Source organism: Papio anubis, chromosome 11 (assembly GCF_008728515.1).
Source record: "Papio anubis isolate 15944 chromosome 11, Panubis1.0, whole genome shotgun sequence".
In the NCBI taxonomy this organism is placed as follows: Eukaryota; Metazoa; Chordata; class Mammalia; order Primates; family Cercopithecidae; genus Papio; species Papio anubis.
In genome coordinates this window covers 15,814,533-15,834,431 of record NC_044986.1, presented here as the reverse complement: position 1 = coordinate 15,834,431, position 19,899 = coordinate 15,814,533, and the positions used below count along the sequence as shown (strand labels likewise).

Sequence of the window (19,899 nt, the reverse complement as noted above, 5' to 3'; positions counted from 1 at the left end):
TTTATCATCCCAGGAGCAGGAATCAACGTGGGGTAAAATAGAGGGCATGAGCAGAGGGCACCTGGCTTCTCCCCAGGACACCTTTTTGGCTGTTTCTAATGAACTGTTCCTTCCTGTGTGTCGCAGGGGCTGGGGTGCACCTCTCTGTTACAGCCTGCTATATAATGCTTTACCCACCTGTCTGTCTCCCCAACTAGTTGCTGGGTTCCTTGAGGGACTGTCTCTTTTTCAGTTTCTGTTCCATGCCTACTGTCTGGCATCTACATGATCAGCATTCAATCAATATTTCTTAAAGGGATTAACACATGAATTATTAAATTTTACTCTGCTATCAGTCCCCAAGCATTTTGGGACTGAACAGTGTTACTTAAAAATAGGTAAACGGGATTAAATTAATGGTATTCTTCACATGGCCTTGCACATAGCTCAATCATGACATGTCGAATGGTGGTTATCAATGTCTCTGTGTTAATCCTCTGGAACTTACATGTAGCACAATTTATTTCTTAATGGCATTGATTTTGTAACAAGGCAGCATTTTTTGGGAGCATTCACATATCCCTAAGCTGCTTATTTCAGTGAGTCAGAGATCTCTTCAATTACCATTCTCTTTGTACATAAGCGTCTATATTTCTGCCCTCTCATTAAAGAGAGGATGTTGGTCCTTTGGCTGGCACCAACCCTTGTAGGTCAGGACAATTTTTCATTTTTATTTTTTGTATTCAGGAAACAAAGGCTAAAAGTCCTTCAGCAATGGCAGTTGAGGTTTCTGTATCTCCTCCTTACATAGTGAGTCCTGCCAGTTAGGACTGCACGAGGGTGGGAGGAGGTGGCAGCTAGCCAGGACGGCCTGTGGCATTTTGATAAACAGACATCAATATTTATCAGAGCTGCTCTGGTGTGCTTCCTTGGCTGCAGGAACAGGGAGCCCTCCCTGGGCTTGTATATTGTTTTCTCTGTATGAGATAAATGTTTGGGGCCATTAAAGAAAAAAAAATGTTTGTACTCTGCTCCCCAGTTACCTAGGCTAATTTACCTCACTAGGAGGTCTTGTAGTTCATTAATAATATACAAATACAAATCAAGGGAAGAAATTGCCTTGTTAATTGACTTTTGCGATGGTAATCTAAGACTCATTGACTTTAAACATTGCCCAACAACTGTGTTTATACCACACTGGAAGGATCAACTTTGGAGAATGCAGAAAGTTACCCAAAGCAGATACTTGAAATCGTTGCTGCTCGGCTTTGTAAACAGACACCCATCTCCATTTGTTCTCTTTAGGCACCTGGAGGCAGAAGACAGAAAAGAGACTAAGAGTGGGGAATAGACTCAACCATTCTAGAATACAGCCCAGATGTGTTACAAGTTCCTGCCTTGGAGTCCTTGGGCAATCAATGTTTGTGCTGGGCTGGGCTGGGCTGGGCTGGGCTGGGCTGGGCTGGGCTGGGCTGGGCTGGGCTGGGTTGTGCTAGGCGGTGCTAGGTGTTGCTAGGCTCCTGCCCCGTCCCAAATGGTTGCAATAAGATTGATTAGAAAGAGTACCATTAGATTCAGCTGACTGGTTCAATGAGGAGCAAGGTTCATCACTCTTAATAAATCAAATCTCTCACTATGTCAGTCTTTCACTGACATCAGGGGCTGGACTTCTGTCTCCTCTTCTCTTCTCTGATCATTGCCTGTGGAGAAGACATGGAACTTTTGTCTGTTCATTAATAGAGTCCAGTGGTAAGTTTTCCCAGGCCATGCCTGGCGGTCAGATGGCTCTGGATTCGATGCCTACCCATTGTCTCCTCGCCCTGCAACCACCAGTCCCCCATTCCTACAAGTCTGGAGGTGGTTTCAAGTTCATGAATGTGATCTAGACAGTAGCAACCTCCCAGCCTCTGGCGTAACCCGTGTTCTCTTTGAGTCTGCTTGGGCCACTTGGATAACAAATCTGGCTCCTCCTTGAAGCAGCCACTCACCCATCAGCATGGGGAGCCATGCAGATTTTCCTGCAGATTTCACAGGGGAGACAAAGAGGAGTTTGTAAGTTGCATGCTTCACAGCACACAGCCTTAATCCTCTTGTTTCATTTTTAAAATTCTCCCCAAGGTCCTCCTTGATTGTTTTGCCTCTGGGACTCTTCCTTTCTGATCTGGCCGTTTGACATGTTTTAATTCCCCTCATTCATGTCTTTCTTGGTTAAAATAATAAGAGAAAAAAAGGTGGATCTGGAGTGCGAAGCTTGAGATTCATTTTTCTGTTCTGTAAAATGGGGATGATAATAATTCCTACCTCATAAGGTGATAAGGGGAATTAAATGAGAATTAAGTAAATATAAACTCGAATGTTTTGCAAATATGACCCATAAAATCAGTTTAATGGGTTGCTACCTGCATTAACATGAAGTAAAATAGAATAGAAAATATCAGCATATATTGCATGTAGTAAGCATACATTTTGTGAATCTTTTCTTCTGATTTTGTATGTGTACATGCATGTGTGTGTATGTGTGTGTGACCACTGGCAATGTAAAATGGACTCTTTGCTGTGAGTTACAGTAAAAAAAAAAGTTTCAAAAGACATTTCTCTAAGAGTTACATGGTTTAGGTATTTGTCATTAAAATTTGTCTTCAGCTTTGAAGTTGAAAGATCAATGTTGAAAAGATCAGAGATCCTCATTTACCCCCATTTAGGAGATGACATGACCTCACACAAAAAACATAATCTGGCAGCCTGGGGACCTAATTCTGTTCAGGCAATTTTTATTAGGCTCACAAGCATTTATTTTAAAAATTTGATCACGCCTGTAATCCCCGCACTTTGAGGGCCAAGGTGAGCAGATCACGAGGTCAGAAGATCAAGACCATCCTGGCCAACATGGTGAAACTTCGTTTCTACTAAAAATACAAAAATTAGCTGGGCGTGGTGGCATGTGCCTGTAATTCCAGCTACTCGGGAGGTTGAGGCAGGAGTATAGCTTGAAACAGAGAGTCAGAGGTTGCAGTGAGCAGGGGTCATACCGCCGCACTCCAGCCTGGCAACAGAGTGAGACTCCGTCTCAAAAAAAAAAAAAAAATTGAATTAATTAGTATCATTTGAAAACCAGGAGGTTGGACATAAGCATCTAGATTTTCCATTTCTCATGAAAATTTGGAGATTTGGCCACATCACATATCTTTCCTCATTTATCTCCTGCCTAGGCTCTGGAAACTTCCCAGGCTTTGACTCTTGGATGACTGTATGGGGCACATTTCCTGCTCCTTCCTTGCCCTGGAGTCTTTCCCAATCAATGTTTGTTTTAAAGAACCACAAAGCTGGAACGTCCCTACAGATTCTTTGGGTTCAAACCCTCATTTGTCAGTGGAGGAAAGAGGCCTAGGGAGGAGGAAGTGACTTACCCAAGGTCATGTGGATCACCGGTGATGTGGGTGGGAAAAGAACCCAGGTCTTCTTCCTCCTGGTTTAGTGCTCCTGTTCAGCCCTTGGGAACAAGTGGCTGTCATCCTCCTAAAAATTGAGACCTTCTTAAGAGATGTGTTTGATTCACCTCAAAGGTCATCAGCCCTTACTTTTGTTTCCTGTCTCAGCCAAAGCAAATGTTTATCTTGCAAAAGTGAAATTAGATCCAGAGTGGTTCCTCTTGGCTTCCAAGGTGTCCTCTGTGACTTTTCCTCATGGCCTTGCTGTGGTTGCAGCTGTTTAAAGAGATGCCTGCACAACGTCATTCACCTAAGTGGGAGTTCAAAAAGGACACTTATCTTCAATTTTGGCTGCCTGTTTTTTTTAAGTCTTTTAGCTCGAGGTCAGAGAAAAACAGCTTGGGGTGCATTTTTTGTCAAGCATGGTCACAGATAATACCAGCATGAACAGCGTGACATATGTGTAATCCTTCGACTGTCCCAGAGAAAAGATGCAGGGTAGCAGCCATGAGCCATTTGCAGAGGGGGATGCCACACTGCACTGGGCACTGGGCCAGGAGCTTAGCCGATATTTTCAATTGTTTTAATTTTTTAAAATTTCTTTTGCATTAGAAAATAGCCGAGCATAGGCCGGGTGCGGTGGCTCACACCTGTAATCCCAGCACTTTGTGAGGCTGAGGCGGGTGGATTATCTGAGGTCAGGGGTTCGAGACCAGCTTGACCAACATGAAAAAACCCTGTTTCTACTAAAAATACAAAATTACCCAGGCATGATGGCACATGCCTGTAATCCCAGCTACTCGGGAGGCTGAGGCAGGAGAATCGCTTGAACCCAGGAGGCAGAGGTTGCAGTGAGCTGAGATCGCGCCATTGCACTCCAGCCTGGGCAACAAGAGCAAAACTCCATCTCAAAAAAAAAAAAAAAAAAAAAGGAAAAAGAAAATAGCCAAGCACACGCAAAAGTAGAAAAGATGGTAAAATGAACCTCCATACATCTCTCACTCAGACTCAGCATTTATCAAGATTTTGCTACATTTGCTTTCTAGTCTGGTTTTTAACTTTTTCTTTGACGTATAATTTGTACACAGTAAAATTCATCAACCAGTTTAAAGTGTATAGTTTGATGAGTTTTTAAACTTTTATTATTTTGAAATAATTCATACTTACAGAAAGTTGTAAAATAATACAAAGAATTTCCATATACCCTTGACTAAGACTCCCTGAGTGTTAACATTTTATCATACTTGTTTTTATCATTACTTATCAAACTTTATCCACATATACAATTGTTAATATTTTTCTGAATACACTTACTGTTAAAGAAACAATTATGCCAGGTGGGTGGCTCACACCTGTTATCCCAATAGTTTGGGAGGCTAAGGTGGGAGGATCACTTGAGCACAGGAGTTCAAAACCAGCTGAGGCAACATAGTGAGACCTTGTCTCTACTGAGAAAGAAAACTTAGCCAGGCGTGGAGGCTGAAGTGGGAGGATTATTTGAGCCTGGGTGACGGAGGCTGCAGTAAGCTGCGATGGTGCCACTTCACTCTAGCGTGGGCATCAGAGTGAGACCTTGTCTTAAAAAAAAAAAAAGGGCCACTGTAACAGGGTCTTGCAGTGAGGGAGAGAGATTGAACTTAATTCTGAATACAACATGGGCAGGTGGGAATTTACAGCCAAGAAACACTGTGGGGTCAATGGATGGAAAATTACTAGGAGGAAACAGCGAGGGTAAGGGAGATTCTAGCTAAACGAACCTAACACTATTCTTGCTAAAGATAGGCCAACTTGATCAGACATCACCTGGGGAATGCTGGAGGTTGGTCACATGTCAAGGATAGGGGTTTCCTGCTAAACTGACTTAATGGGGTTCTTTGCTAAAACTGGACCTTATAGGAAGCACACAGATGGGCCTAGGAGGAGATTCAGAAGCCTGAATAAAGTTTGGCTAAGCAAAGATTCTTTGCCAACATGCTATTATTATTTTTCTGAACCATTTGCAGGTTAATTAATTTTTTATTTATTTATTTTTTTTTTTTTTGAGACGGAGTCTCTCTCCGTCGCCCAGGCTGGAGTGCAGTGGCGTGACCTCCACTCACTGCAAGCTCCGCCTCCTGGGTTCACGCCATTTTCCTGCCTCAGCCTCCCGTGTAGCTGGGACTATAGGCGCCCGCCACTGCGCCTGGCTAATTTTTGTATTTTTAGTAGAGACGGAGTTTCACCATGTTAGCCAGAATGGTCTCCATCTCCTGACCTCATGATCCGCCCGTCTAGGCCTCCCAAAGTGCTGGGATTACAGGTGTGAGCCACCGCGCCCGGCTGGTTAATGAATTTTAACAAATGTTTATGTCTGTGTTATTAGCAGTCAAATCAAGTTGTAGAACATTTCCAGTACTCCAGAAAGTTCCCTGATGCCCTTTTCCAAAGGCAATCAATGATCTTTTTTTTTAAATCATTATAGATTAGTTGTGCCTCTTCTTGACCTGAATGTAAATGGAATAATTCCTGTCTTTATATTTGCTGAATTACTTTAAAGCCCATCCTAGGCCTCATGTTATTTCATCTCTATATGCTTAGTAAGGATTTCTAGAAGTTATAGGCATTTTCTTAAGTAATCATGATGCCATTGTGGTTATATAAAATGTCTTCATAACAAATGCCTATGATTATTTCCTTTTTTTTTTGAGACAGAGTCTCGCTCTGTCACTCAGGCTGGGATGCAGTGGTGTGATCTTGGCCCACTGCAACTTCTGCCTCCTGGGCTGAAGCCATTCTCCTGTCTCAGCCTCTGGAGTAGCTGGTATTACAGGCATGCGTCAGCATGCCCGGCTAATTTTTGTATTTTTAGTAGAGATGGGGTTTCACCATGTTGGCCAGGCTGGTCTCTAACTCCTGACCTCAGGTGATCCGCCCACCTTGGCCTCCCAAAGTGCTGGGATTACAGGCGTGAAACACCGCACCTGGCCGATTATTTCCATTTTACAGTTGAGTACACGAGCTCAAGGAGGTGGTAAAATGTGCTCAGGGTCACCCAGGAAGTGACTGCGGAAGCAGGCAATCTCCCTGCAGAGCCTTACCTGACACTGCTTAGTCTCTGCTGCTGTCCTCAGTGCAGGTCCCTGGCAGAGGTTTGGCTGCCTGGGGGACCAAGGAGAGGCTGACATCTCTGGTGACCCTGTCTTGCGCTTTGTGTGGTCCCTCTCAGCTGGGCCCCTATAACACATGACAATCTATAAATGCACTCACAGTGGCCCTTTGAGCCCCCCAGCCTACAGGCACACTCACTTATGACACTATTTTTAGAGATGCCGCCTGCTGCCTCTCTAAAGACCAAAGAAACGAAACAACCCTGCAGTGGCCAAACAGATGGAGACCTGGTGGATGTGTTTGAAGGCTGCTGAGAGCTTCTCATTCCCACAGTCTAGACTTCAGAAAGGTGCTGAGACAAGTTAAGCCATCAAAATGCAGAAAAGATATATTCGTTTAATATTTTAGATCATATTTGCAAATGTGTCCTAATAACACACAAATCCCCATTTGTACAAAACACGAAAGTAAAACTGACAGTAACCTGTTCTTCCAGGAGAGAGTTAGGTAGAAATAAGCCTAAAAGGGTATGTTTTTCCCCCCTTGGAAGCCCAGCACAGAACTCACCAGGAACAAGTAAATAATTATGAGCCTGAGTCAACTGCTAGTAATCACAATTTTATTCTGTCTTATAAATTGTAAGGTCCATGTAGCAACCAGATAAGTCAAAGACTTAAATATATTCACAAATCAAATCTTACACACTTCCCAGAGGATGTATTTGTTTGATAAAAGCATCCTTAATGCTTGTTTCTAAAACAGGGCTGGATGAAGCTGTTTGAATGGAAATGGATTTTGAGCAAAAATATATTTCCCAATTACTTAGAAATAGCTTCTCTGCCCTCCACATGATAGGCCTGTTGACTATTACAAGGTTTTCAAGTGTTTTCTTTCTTGGCACAGTGGTCAAAAGGAGGACCTTTGGACTAGGGGGTCAGAGAGGGGAGATAAAGGGGAATGGTTGGGACTGTAGTATCTCTTCCTTCTTCCTTCCCTCCCTCCCAATAAGCTACCTGGCTCCTTTTTGATCTGTTTTATGGACTAAACTTCAGTGTAAGATTACCTTTGGAAAATGACTGGCTTCATTTATCTCTTCTTTCTGTAGCATGTGAGACGCTAAGAAAGGTAACAGGAAGGTGGGTAATTCCTACATTGTCAGCACCCCGAGGGCCTAGGGAGTGGCCTTGGGTCCTACAATTGTCTATTCTGGTCTGATGCCTGGGGACTCATCACTGTGTTGTTCCTCCTTCCCCCTCTCCACTTACTTCTTGGTATCCAGAGAGGAAAAAATCGTGATTTTAAATGGGAACAGAGGGCTGAGAGGATGTTAGAAATTCTTTTTCTCCTCTTCTTCCTCCTCCCTATTATTATTGTTATTACTGTTACAGGTTGAGCCTTCCTAATCCAAATCCAAAATCTGCAACTTTTTGAGTGCCCACATGACAACCACAAGTGGAAACTTCCACACCTGACCTCATGGGGTGTCTTGCAGTCAAAATTTTGTTTCATGTACAAAATTATTTAAAATATTGTGTAAACGTACCTTCAGGTTATACACATATGGTGTATATAAAACATAAACAAATTTCATGTTTAGACTTGTGTCCCATCCCTAAGATATCTCATTATGTATATGCAAATATTCCCAAATCTGACAAAGTCTGGAATCTGAAACACTTCTGGTCCCAAGCATTTTGGTTAAGGGTTACCCAACTTACGTAAAGCCACATGTTCACTGAAAAATTAATAAAGTACAGAAGAGTAGGGAGAAGTAAAAAAAAAAACAAACAGAAAAACCCCTTCATCAACTATTTCCTAGAGACAAGAAGGTGTATTTCTGACTTAGAATTTTTTAGGTGCATTTTAACAACATAGCTCAGATAGTAGGCACAACTTTTTACCCTGCTTTTTGTCACAGATCCTTTTCAACACAGGTGTTTGACTTAGTGTTTAATATCTCACTAGGGGATGTGTACAAGATTTCCATCCAAGTGTGGTTTGAAGGAGGAATTGTATTCTTTATTTATTTCTGTTCTCTGACATGCTCTTTAAATTTCTCCTGACGTCTCACCAGGGAGCTCACTCTTCCCTCTCTCTATGGGATGAAGTAAAGAGTGCTTCATTGTGCACTGAGCCTGTGCTCTGGGTGATAGAGAAGTCAGCCAGCTAAGAATGGGCTTCACATAGACTCTAACGCAAAGACTCTTTGCATGGAGCACAGTGTGGGGGACGATGAGGTCCATGACCCAGAAGAGTGCCCTGGAATTCTCCCTGTTAGCGGTGCGAGAGCTTTTCTGTACTCCTGCAGCAAATCATGTCCTTGGAGCAGTTTCAGGAAAGCTTACTGCCCTCTCTTCTCATGAGTACTGGGTGTGCTTCAGGCCCCCGAAGTCTTTCCCAAACCTTTATTAGTCCCTCCAAAGAACCCAGAAAAGACCAGTTGCGGTGGTTCACATTTGTAATCCCAGCACTTTTAGGGGTCGAGGCGAGGGGATCACTTGAGGTCAGGAGTTCGAGACTAGCCTAGCCAACATGGTGAAACCCCATCTCTACTAAAAATACAAAAATTAGCCGGGATACATGCACCAATAATCCCAGCTACTCAGGAGGCTGAGGTAGGAGAATCGCTTGAACCTCGGAGGCAGAGGTTGCAGTGAGCCCAGATTGCACCATTACACTCTAGCCTGGGTGACAGAGTGAGTCTCCGTCTCAAACAAACAAACAAACAACCAGAAAAAAAGACCCTCATCTTCCCTCCACCATCAGAAGCCAGGCTCTACGATCTAGCACTATAGAATGTAATGTCCAAAAAGGAACCACCAAAATATTTGCTGGATGTTGTCTTTGCACACCAGTCATTGAGCCAAGGAATTATACATCTGAGATTTCATTTCCTCCTCATGGCCACCACATGAGGCAGGAAATGTTCCTTCCACTTTGCAAATGAGGAAAAGTGAGACTGACTCACAGAGAGCTTGAATCACTTGCTCAAGGCCACCAGATGGCAGGGACAGAACTGGGACTGAGACCCATCTCCCTACCTTGAATCCCTTATCCTGTAACCCAGCCTTGTGGTCATGGTTTCCGCTGCATGACTTTTTCAGCTTTAGTCAGTCAGGGATCTCTGCCTCCATTCTCACCTGGATGCTGTCCCCATTAGAGGAAGGAAGGACTTTTCTCTGCCTGCCTCTGGCTGGAGGAGCCAGCTTGCCTTCTCCTAACCCTTCCTAGCACCAAAGACAGAGAGGCACCCTTCACCTCACAAAAAGGCCTTATGATCTTCCTAGAGCCTGATGGTTTTCAGAAAAATGGGGCAGAAAGAACCCTCTGGAGACAGGGCCTTTTTATTTTATTTCATTTCACAAACACAATGAAAAAAAAAATCCTGCTAATAGGATTGCCAACTCAGCAGGCCTAGGCAAGCAATTCCAAGCAAATAGAAAGCATCCTGGCACACCTTGAGATTGATTACAAGTCAGGAACAATGACGGGCAACCAGAAACTAATCAGGAGAGTTGCCTTTTACTAAAGGGAGGGGTTGGAGAGAGAGAGAGAGAGTGCCAGGGCGCAGTCGTTATGACCAAGTCCTATCGATTTTGTGCTGCTTTCCCAGGGACCTCCGTGACTCCCAGGAAGCACAGGTAGCAGCCAAGTGGTTCTCTGGGCTGCCTGGCTGCATGCAGCTCTGATGATATACCAGCCTCTGGTTGTGCTGGCAGCCAAGGAGGGGCTTCCTCTGGTCCAGGTATAATAAACCTGGTCCTGTCCCTTACTCCACTGGCCTCACCAGTATGGTGCAGTGCCTTCTCGGCCAAAAGTGACCCTGCCTTTCTAACCTTGGCCTGGCACCAGCAGCTCTAACTTGGGGTTGATGGCCTTGAAACTGCTACCTGCCATCTCCCCAGCTGGGCTGACCGCACCTGGATCTTCCACCTTGTGCCCTTCCTGGGTCTGATCGCTCACCTCTGTCAGGCAGCTTTCTGCTGTTAAGGGAGCTGGCCAGAAAGCAGGCTAGGGTCTGATGGGGGAGGCAGCTGCCCTGAGGGAAGGCAGAGAGATGCAGACCTGGCTGTGCCCTGGGGCCTGAGTGGCTCACAGCCCCTCCTCTTCCAGGTCACAGGTGCCTCCCTGGAAAGTGATCTGTGGTTGCTCAATTCTTACAGGTGTAGTCTAAACTCATCGGATGACATTCAGGGCTGTCGTGAACTTGCTCTTGACCTCACCTTCTCTTTTTCTTTCCTTCCACACCCTTCTCCCTACCCCAGCCATTTAGTGTCTAATTACTACTCCTTCCTCAAGTCCTAGGTCATTTCGCCTCCTCCCTGGCTCTTGGGAGGCCTTCCCGCGTGTAATTCCCACTTGCTCTGTTGGCCCTATAAATATCAGGTAACTGTCATCCACCTACTGCTATATACTTTTTTTTTTTTTTTTTTTTTTTGAGATGGAGTCTTGCTCTGTTGCCAGGCTGGAGTGCAGTGGCGTCATCTTGGCTCACTTGAACCACCTCCCGGGTTCAAGAGATTTCTGTGCCTCGCCTCCTGAGTAGCTGGGATTACAGGCATGCACCATCACACCCAGTTACTTTTTTTGTATTTTTAGTAGAGATGGGGTTTCACCATGTTGGCCAGGCTGGTCTCGAACTCCTGACCTCAGGTGATCCTGCCTATCTTGGCCTCCCAAAGTGCTGGGATTACAGGCTACTGCTATATACTTTTAAACCCAGTTCAGTGCCATACACCAAAGAAAGAAAGGCCTGATATAGGTGTTTTGGGCGTCCCTTGGGGGAATACAGGCAAATCTTACAGGTAGCAAGCACTGGATCCGTATTGAATCTCAAATCTTGTTACAGAGGCGCCACTCTGTTTCAATTTTCTTTTGTTATTTTAAAGGTCTCCCTGAGCCTCGAGACCATCATTAGAAACACTTGGCTTCATTCATTTATCTTCATTTTATGACCCAGCAGTCACTACTAAAAGTATTGACCCCTGTTGATGGGAAGCATCAACTACTTCCTTAATTTTCACTGTCTCCATTCCTCCTAGCAAAGGGCAGGACTGCGGTGTTGGAACGGTCTTTTGCATGTTTGGCTTTCACCGCTGCATTTGTAGTCCAATAGTTTCCCCCTGTTGGTCACAATGCAACCGAATTCATCCTCTCCAGCCACGGTTCTTCTTCAGACCCATTGTGCTCTCTGGGCACCTATCTTTCTGGTTGGTGAGGAAAGAGCAGAGGAATGCCCAGGTTTGGGAAGAACAGTGAGACTTGTAGAGAAATCGCCATCCAGAAACTATGGAAGGGTAGGAGTTGGAGGCTCTTGAGAAGTCAATCAGCTCATTTCTGTCTTACCACTTAATAATGCTGAGAGGTTGTAGGAGTTTGTATTGTTTTAATTTATGAAGAGCAGGAACCTCTTAGTGCTATGGAAGTAATTGAAGCGGCAACATGGCTATGAAAATTATCAGGCACCAAACAGCAGTGATATTGATGGGGTGAATGCCTACAATTGCCCCTTTGCAGGAGGAGGCTCAGATACACAGGAGCAGGACTGAGTCTGGGATATGTGACCCCACCCCTGTGCCACACCCATGCACGTGAGTGGTCCAGTGGTGGGCATTTGACCCAAGCAGAGCCAATCAGTGTTCGTCCCTGAGAATTTTCCAGATTGAAACCATTTGGAGGTAGGAGGCATTAGGATGTGAGACAGAAGCTGTGAGTTGGCATGTTCTTAATCGTGCAGAGAAGACTGGGCTGCAGTGAGAGAGTGTAAAATCCACAGGCAGAGGAAGTCAGCTTTTGAGTCCCCGGTTTCATAGTTCCTGTGAGTCAGCTGCGGCTCTCCCCTTCTTTTTGGTTTGAGCTAGTTTGAGATGCATTTCTGTTACTTGTGACCAAAGTATCCTGACTCACAGAAACCAAACTATATCAAGCATCTGACATGGCAGGAGCTCTTTGTCCTTAAAACCCCACACCTGCACCTTAAGAAAGACCATTGCTTTTACAGGAGAAGATGTCATGAGAGAGTGCAGCAACTTCAAAGTGACTGAATCGAAGTTACATTAGGCCCGCAGGGAGAGTTTTACAACTACATAAGTGCAACATTTGGGTTTCCCCAACCGCTTCTGTTCTCTAAGCTTCCTCATTGCTGCTTCTGTTCTGCTATTCTTCATCTGGCCTTGGCAAGTGTGTGCTGAGATGGAGGAGTGCTGGACTGCGCGTCCTGATTCTGCCCTTCCCAAGTCACATGATGTCAGTCTAACCATGGACCTCTCTGAGAGTTTGTTTTCTCATCTATAAAATAAGGATAATAGTAACACCCAACTCATGACTTTATTGGGAGGCCCACAAGGCAGTGAAGTTTCAAATTCAAGTGCTGTGACTTTCTCTTGTAAAACAAAAAGCAGATCACATGGCCTTACGGCTCTTTGATCATTCCATTCCATCCCATTCCATCGCATTCCATTCCATTCCATCTAATAAATATTGCTGAGTGGCCACCATATGCCAGCTCCGTTGAGAGCTGGAGCTCTTATAATAGCAGGACAGATGAGGGCTGTCTTCATGCAGCTGACATTCTAATGGGGACAGCAGAAAATAAACAGGTAAACCAAGAAATGAGCAACTAAGACAATTTTGAATGTAGAGAAGCCCAAGGAATAAAACAAAATGGGATGTACAGTGAGTGGGGTATGTGCTTGAGAGGAGAGCAGGGCAGGCTATTTCAAACTGGGACAGTTTTAAAACTCTGGAGTATGTGTTGACCATGGATATAAGCTGTCTCATTAGGTCCTATGCCCATTATGCAGGTGTTGGGCCCAGGGTCAATGAAAGATGTGTGTGAATGGCTGAAGGACTCCACATGCACACTGCCTTGCCAACTTTGGACTCTGCAACCTAGATAATTGATATCCAGACTCAACATTTGTTGAACCCTAAAAAAAAAAAATGCTAGCTGAACAATTGGCTTGAGCAGGGGAAAAACACTCACTTTGGGCTCAAATTTTCTTCACTTATTTCACTTGGTATTTCTTTGCTATGGATAATATCCTTTTCTTTCTTTCTTTCTTCTTCTTTTTTTGTTTTTTTTTTTTTTTTGGACAATATCTTGAAAACCATGCAGGTCAAGGTTGACTTGACATCAGCTCTTTCCTTGGACAATTAGGCCTTGCTAAGTCTGGGGGCCCAGCAGTTTGGAGTTTCCTGCTGCTGACTGCTGCTGACATCTTCAGAAAAGACTTCCACTATGAGGTTTAAAATTTTTCTTCCATAACAGTCTAAATGGGAGGAATGTGCCCTAGACATTGTACTAGGCATGTTATATCATGTAATTCTTAAAGAATTGAACTTGTGGAGTTTTTAAGAATTGACCCAGGACATCAAGCAAGTTACAAGCTAATCACACCTGCCTCTAAGTCCTGCCTGGGTTCACTCCACAAAGATCATTCACAAATTACAGCAAACATTGCATAGTGTGCTTTAAGCAAAGCCACCTTACAGGAGCTCTTTTGCACCCATTATCAACGGATCTGCACAACAGCTCTGTGAGGTGTTGTGGACGCTTTTATTATGACTTACTTGTCAGTACCTCTTACCCTCTTTCTCAGCTTCGCTCTCCCCCTCAAGGAATAGCACTTTCCTCATTTCAGCGAATTGGTTCTAGGGCTATGGCGGTATCTTGCTCCTCTGGCTGCAGTGATTGGCCCAACAATGTACTTGTGGCCCACACAGGGTCAATCAGAGTCGTTCTTTGGGTTCTTATACTTTGAGCTAGAGGGGTATACTCTTCTTCCTGGGCAGCCACTGCACACGAGAGCCTGAGGGTAGCCGTGTTCCAGCTTTGCACAGAAAGGAGGTCTGGGAGAATGAAGCCACAGGCCAAGGAGAGAATGCAGAATTCTGAAGTGTTGAAGGCCCTTGTTTTGATTCCGCCTGTACTCCAGTTTGAGTTCAATTTCTAGGACATGGATTCGAAGAACTCTCACTGAGAGGCCCGCAGGAATTAGTTTCTGAGGCGGCAACTAGGGGCAGCAGTTGCACACAGGTTGTTTTTTTTTTTTTTTGAGGCTATAGAAGAGGAAAGCCTCTGTGGGTGATATGCAGAAAGGTGTTTTTCTCTGTGCCAGACCTCTTTATGATGCAAATGGCAGAACATCTCAGTTTACACTGGTTTAGACAATAAAGCAAGTTTAAAAGCTAATATAGGGCCAGGCGCGGTGGCTTACTCCTGTGATCCCAGCACTTTGGGAGGCCAAGGCAGGTGGATCACTTGAGGCGAGGAGTTCGCCAACATGGTGAAACCCTGTTTCTACTAAAAATACAAAAATTAGCTGGGTTTGGTGGCAGGCGCCTGTGTCCCAGCTATTTGGGAGGCTGAGGGATGAGAACTGCTTGAACCTGAGAGGGAGAGGTTGCCGTGAGCCGAGACTGCACCACTGCACTCCAGCCTAGGCGATAGAATGAGACTGTCTCAAAAAAAAAAAAAAAAAGCTAATGTAATTTAGAAGTCTAGAGACACTCTACCTTCAGGTGATGCTTGACCCAGGCTCTAATGGTGTCCCTGAAGGAGTTTCTTCACCTCTCTAATCTGCCTTCCTCAGTTTTCCCAGAATGGCCCTGAGAAACTTTAGGCTTCCCTTATCGCATCAGCATGCCTCAGTTTCAGATCTTTAGAGAAAAAGGGTTTCCCACCACCATGGAATTTGCACAGTGCAGAGATTTGCTTCTCCTTATTGACCGAGGCTGGGGCAGAGCCCCAGTTTTGATTAAAGCACTGGCTGGGGGAGGGTGCTGTGTTGCAGCGAGGGTGCTAAGCAATCCTGTCCCAATTCCATGGCAGAGAAGGGAGGAGAGAGGATTCTCTAAAGGCAAATCAGAATACTGTTGGGGAGAGAAGCAGGAAATGGAGGTAGTAGATGTAGTGGTGTGGCAGGTCAGGTCTCACTAACGCAGGCCTCCCTGACAACTGTTTCGTACTGACTGAGTAGTTAGGTTAAATATTAAAAGTGGAAAGAGTCAGCGTCCTTATACAAAGACTGGAATGTAACAAAAGCCCACCAAGAGTTTGGCCTAGGTCTTTCCTGGGCTGTAAAACATGACAAAATAACAAGAGAATTCTTAACAGGACCCATTTAGGATTCAACAAGTTTTATTGAGGGTCTGAAGAAACTCCCCAGGCTTCCACAAACAAGTTTACTGGGGGTGTAAAGGGACTCTCCAAACATTTATGATTTAGCAGGAGACAAGATAAGGATAATCACCTCAGCACCTGGACCCATTTAGCTTAACTAAATTTACTGAGGCTCCAGAGGAAGGTCTTCAGGACTCAGACCTTAGTTATGCATTAAAAAGTTAATCACTGCATCTTTAGATGAATGCACACTTACATGTAGATATGTAGCTTAGAAGGTATATAAGCTCTGGAAAATGTAATTTTGAGTTGGTCTGGCAATAATTTCCAGGCCTTCTCCCTGTAACCCGTTGCAGAAATAAAAACTCTCTTCCTCCCCAGTTCATCTGCATCTTGTTATTGGGCCACAAGAAATAGCAACCTGACCCTCAGTTTGGTCCAGGAACAGTGGCACATGGCCACTGCAGCTCTTATTGCTAAGGTCACTGTGTATCCAGGTGAAGGCTGGGATTGGCTGAGTTGCTGGAGGAATGAGGGCAACTTAGTTTGTATAGACAAACTGAAGTGAAGGTTTTAAACACGGCTGCAGGCTGCGATGGTGGCTCACACCTGTCAACCCGGCACTTTGGGAGGTTGAGGCGGGTGGATCACTTGAGGTCAGGAGTTTGAGACCAGCCTGGCCAACATGGTGAAACCCCATCTCTGCTAAAAATACAAAAATTAGCCGGGCATGGTGGCACACACCTGTAATCCCAGCTACTTGGGAGGCTGAGACACGAATTGCTTGAACTCAGGAGGCGGAGGTTGCGGTGAGTCGAGATCATGCCACTGTACTCCAGCCTGGGTGACAGAGCAAGACTGTCTCAAAAAAACAAAACAAAACAAAACAAAACAACCAGCTGCAGATGAAACACACTTTGGGGTGATCTGTAGCACACTTTGCCAAACAGCTCCCTTCATCTGGAGACCTAGCAGATGATGTGTGACGCAGTCTTCCTGCTGCCTCCCCCATGTGGCAAAGTGGGATTCTTAACCCTAGCTATCTGACACCCCTGGAATCCACTGCCCATCAGGGTCAAAGCCGTGTCCTCTCTCCTGCTCTCCTGGCCCTTTTTGCTTCACCTCCTTGGCCCAAAGGCTGACTAGCTGTGTACTTGCAGAACAAGACCCTGTCTGCTTTTTGCAAAGGGCAGGCCCCTTAGGGATAGAACTTGGGACAGGGGGGAGGGGCATTTTTGAAACCATCATGCTGACAACTGAGGCTCCATCAATGTCTGCTGCATCAACATCTTTAGGGCTTAGGCTATTGTGTTTTTTTTTTTTTTTGTCTTAAAAAGCTGTCTAAATGGATCCTCCTGACTGCGTGCTAATTAGAAAGATAGTGCTTCAAAATGTGGTGCAGATTTTTCACTTCTAAACATCTGACCTTTACAAATACCTGAACAGCTGTTCCTTTTGCATTATGCATAATAGGGAATAATTAGAGATGACCTCAGTGTCCATCAGGTAGGGCATCTCTCCGATAGGACACTTAGCAGCTCTTTTTAAAAATGAGCTAGTCACATGTCCTCCCATGGAAAGATGTCCAGGATATGTATTCAAGTGACAAAACAAATTGCAGAACAACATGGAGTCCAACCACCTCCCTTCCCTGGCAAACAATGTACAAAAGTCACTGAGAGGCGACACTCCAAACTGTTAATAGTGATTCTCATTGGAGAACTGGATTGAGGTAGTAAAACATTCATGTTTCACTTCATTTCCTATTTTTTATTTATTATTTATTTATTTATTTTGAGACGGAGTCTTGCTCTGCCACCCAGGCTGGAGTGCAGTGGTGTGATCTCAGCTCACTGCAAGCTCTGCCTCCTGAGTTCATACTATTCTCCTGCCTCAGCCTCCCAAGTAGCTGGGATTACAGGCATGTGCCACCATGCTCGGCTAATTTTTTTTTGTATTTTTAGTAGAGAAGGGGTTTCACTGTATTAGCCAGGATGGTCTCTATCTCCTGACCTCATGATCTGCCCACCTCCGCCTCCCAAAGTGTTGGAATTACAGGCATGAGCCACCGCGCCCGGCCATTTTTGGTTATCTTTAACAGTTAGGCAGCCAGGCACCCTTAGATAAGATTTGGAAGGTGTAAGCTGACAAGCTTTGCTTGGAGGGGTTGGGCTTTACTGGGGCTGTGTTAGCAGAGGTCTCCTGTCTGATTACTGACTTTGTGGGGAGGTTGCAGAGCACCATTTGCTAGTTTGCATTAGAGCAGCTGTGATGTGGTTCTGCAACCACTTCAGCAGGAACCTTTTCAGTTTAGCAGGTAGCTTTCTGATGGTTAAAGAGCTAGTTACTCTCTTGTAGCCTGATTTTGCTACTGGATTCTGTGGCTGGAAATTGTACTTTTATTCAGCCATTCCTATAATTCTATAGACTATTTGTGATAAACCTCTTTTGTTTAAACTAGCTAGAGTGGATTTTTTTTTTCTTTACAGACACATGATATGGAAATCTGGAAAAAGCAGCATAATATTTCTTTGTGTTCAAAGCTGTCTGATCCCTTAAAAAGCGTGAGAGAATTGCTTTTTTGTTTCTTTTAAATTAAGCTCAACTAGGAAGACTAAACTTCTTAAAGATCCACCCCCTGCTCCAAGTAGTTTATGAAATCTGTTGGCACAAATTGAAAGAGTCAGAAGTGTGGTCTCTAAGCCTCCAAAATCATCTCTCTACATTTCCTCTGTGTGCACACACCATTTCTCTATCTCTGGTCATCCTATAATTTCATTTAGAACCGCTTTGCAAAACTAGCTTTCCTAGACCAGATGCTAGACCAAATACCAATAGAAACACAATAAAAAAATTATGAGGGAGTGAAAAGTGCGTAGTCTATTCCAATTGATATTAACAATAGCTTCCTTTAACATAGAATGAATGATGACTCACATTTTTCCTTCGGGATAGGATTCTATTCTTTTTTGAGACAGAGTCTTGCTCTGTCACCCAGGCTGGAGTGCAGCGGCATGATCTTGGCTCACTGCAACGTCTGCCTCCCAGGTTCAAGTGATTCTCCTGCTTCAGCCTCCCGAGTAGCTGGGATTAAAGGCACTTGCCACCATGCCCCGCTAACAGGATTCTATTTTTAAAAACCTGTTTGATATGCAATTTTCGAAGTTAAGTGGACTTTGAAGTTACTTACCAATGTTTATGTCAGAGATTTGAGTTCAGAGAAAAATGAGGAATGCCCTTCTCTGATGAGGTCATCCTGACAGTCCACGACAGAATCTCTGAGGCTTGAGAGAAATTGGAAACCAGAAGTGTAATTTGTCATCTGGTCATGCCTCCATCTGGTACTTGGAGGTACCTCCAAGTACCTCCTCACCAGTTCCACTTTGCCCTACCCTATCCATCAACACCCGCATCCCGGCAGCCCCAGCTGTGCAGCACTGTACAGTTTACAAAACTCTTTCGCATATGCATTCCCATTTGGCATCACCACAACCCTATGAGGCTGGCAGAGCAGTGGCATTAACCTCACTTCAAAGAGGACGAAGCTCCCGTGCAGAGAGCTTAAGGGACTTGCTGCAGGTGACACAGAAGCAGCACCAGGTCTAGAGTCAAGGTTTCTAACTCAAAACCCAGTATGTTTTCTAGAAGGCTATGGGGCCACTTGTGTTTTATTCTTTTTTGAAATTTATTTTTATTTTTTATATTTTTAGAGACATCATCTTATTCTGTCACCCAGGCTGGAGTGCAGTGACATGATCACAGCTCACTGCAGCCTAGAAGTCCTGGGCTCAACGGGTCTTCCCACCTCAGCCTCCCGAGTAGCTAGGACTACAGGTGCACATCACCATGCCCAGCTAATTTTGTTTTATTATACTTTAAGTTCTGGGATACATGTGTAGAATGTGCAGGTTTGTTACACAGGTATATATGTGCCATGGTGGTTTGCTGCACCCATCAACCTGTCGTCTACATTAGGTATTTCTCCTAATGCTATCCCTCCCCTAGCCCTCCAACCCTTGACAGGTCCCAGTGTGTTATGTTCCTCTCCCTGTGTCCATGTGTTCTCAGTGTTCAACTCCCACTTATGAGTGAGAACATGCGGTGTTTGATTTTCCGATCTTGCAATAGTTTGCTGAGAATGATGGTTTCCAGCTTCATCCATGTCCCAGCAAAGGACATTAGCTCATCCTTTTTTTGTGACTGCATAGTATTCCATGGTGTATATGTGCCACATTTTCTTAATCTATCTATCATTGATGGGCATTTGGGTTGGTTCCAAGT

The 19,899-nt window shown here is 44.6% G+C and overlaps 1 long non-coding RNA gene across 1 annotated transcript; it reads right to left on the bottom strand.

The window, feature by feature from the left end:
• Positions 1 to 3,062: 3,062 nt before the first annotated feature.
• On the bottom strand, positions 3,063 to 19,363 carry LOC103887758. Its single transcript, XR_002524458.2, has 3 exons — positions 18,809 to 19,363; positions 6,485 to 6,620; positions 3,063 to 3,717 (listed from the first exon to the last, which is right to left on the bottom strand). It is a non-coding gene; the product is annotated as an uncharacterized LOC103887758 (long non-coding RNA).
• Between the last annotated feature and the right edge of the window lie 536 nt (positions 19,364 to 19,899).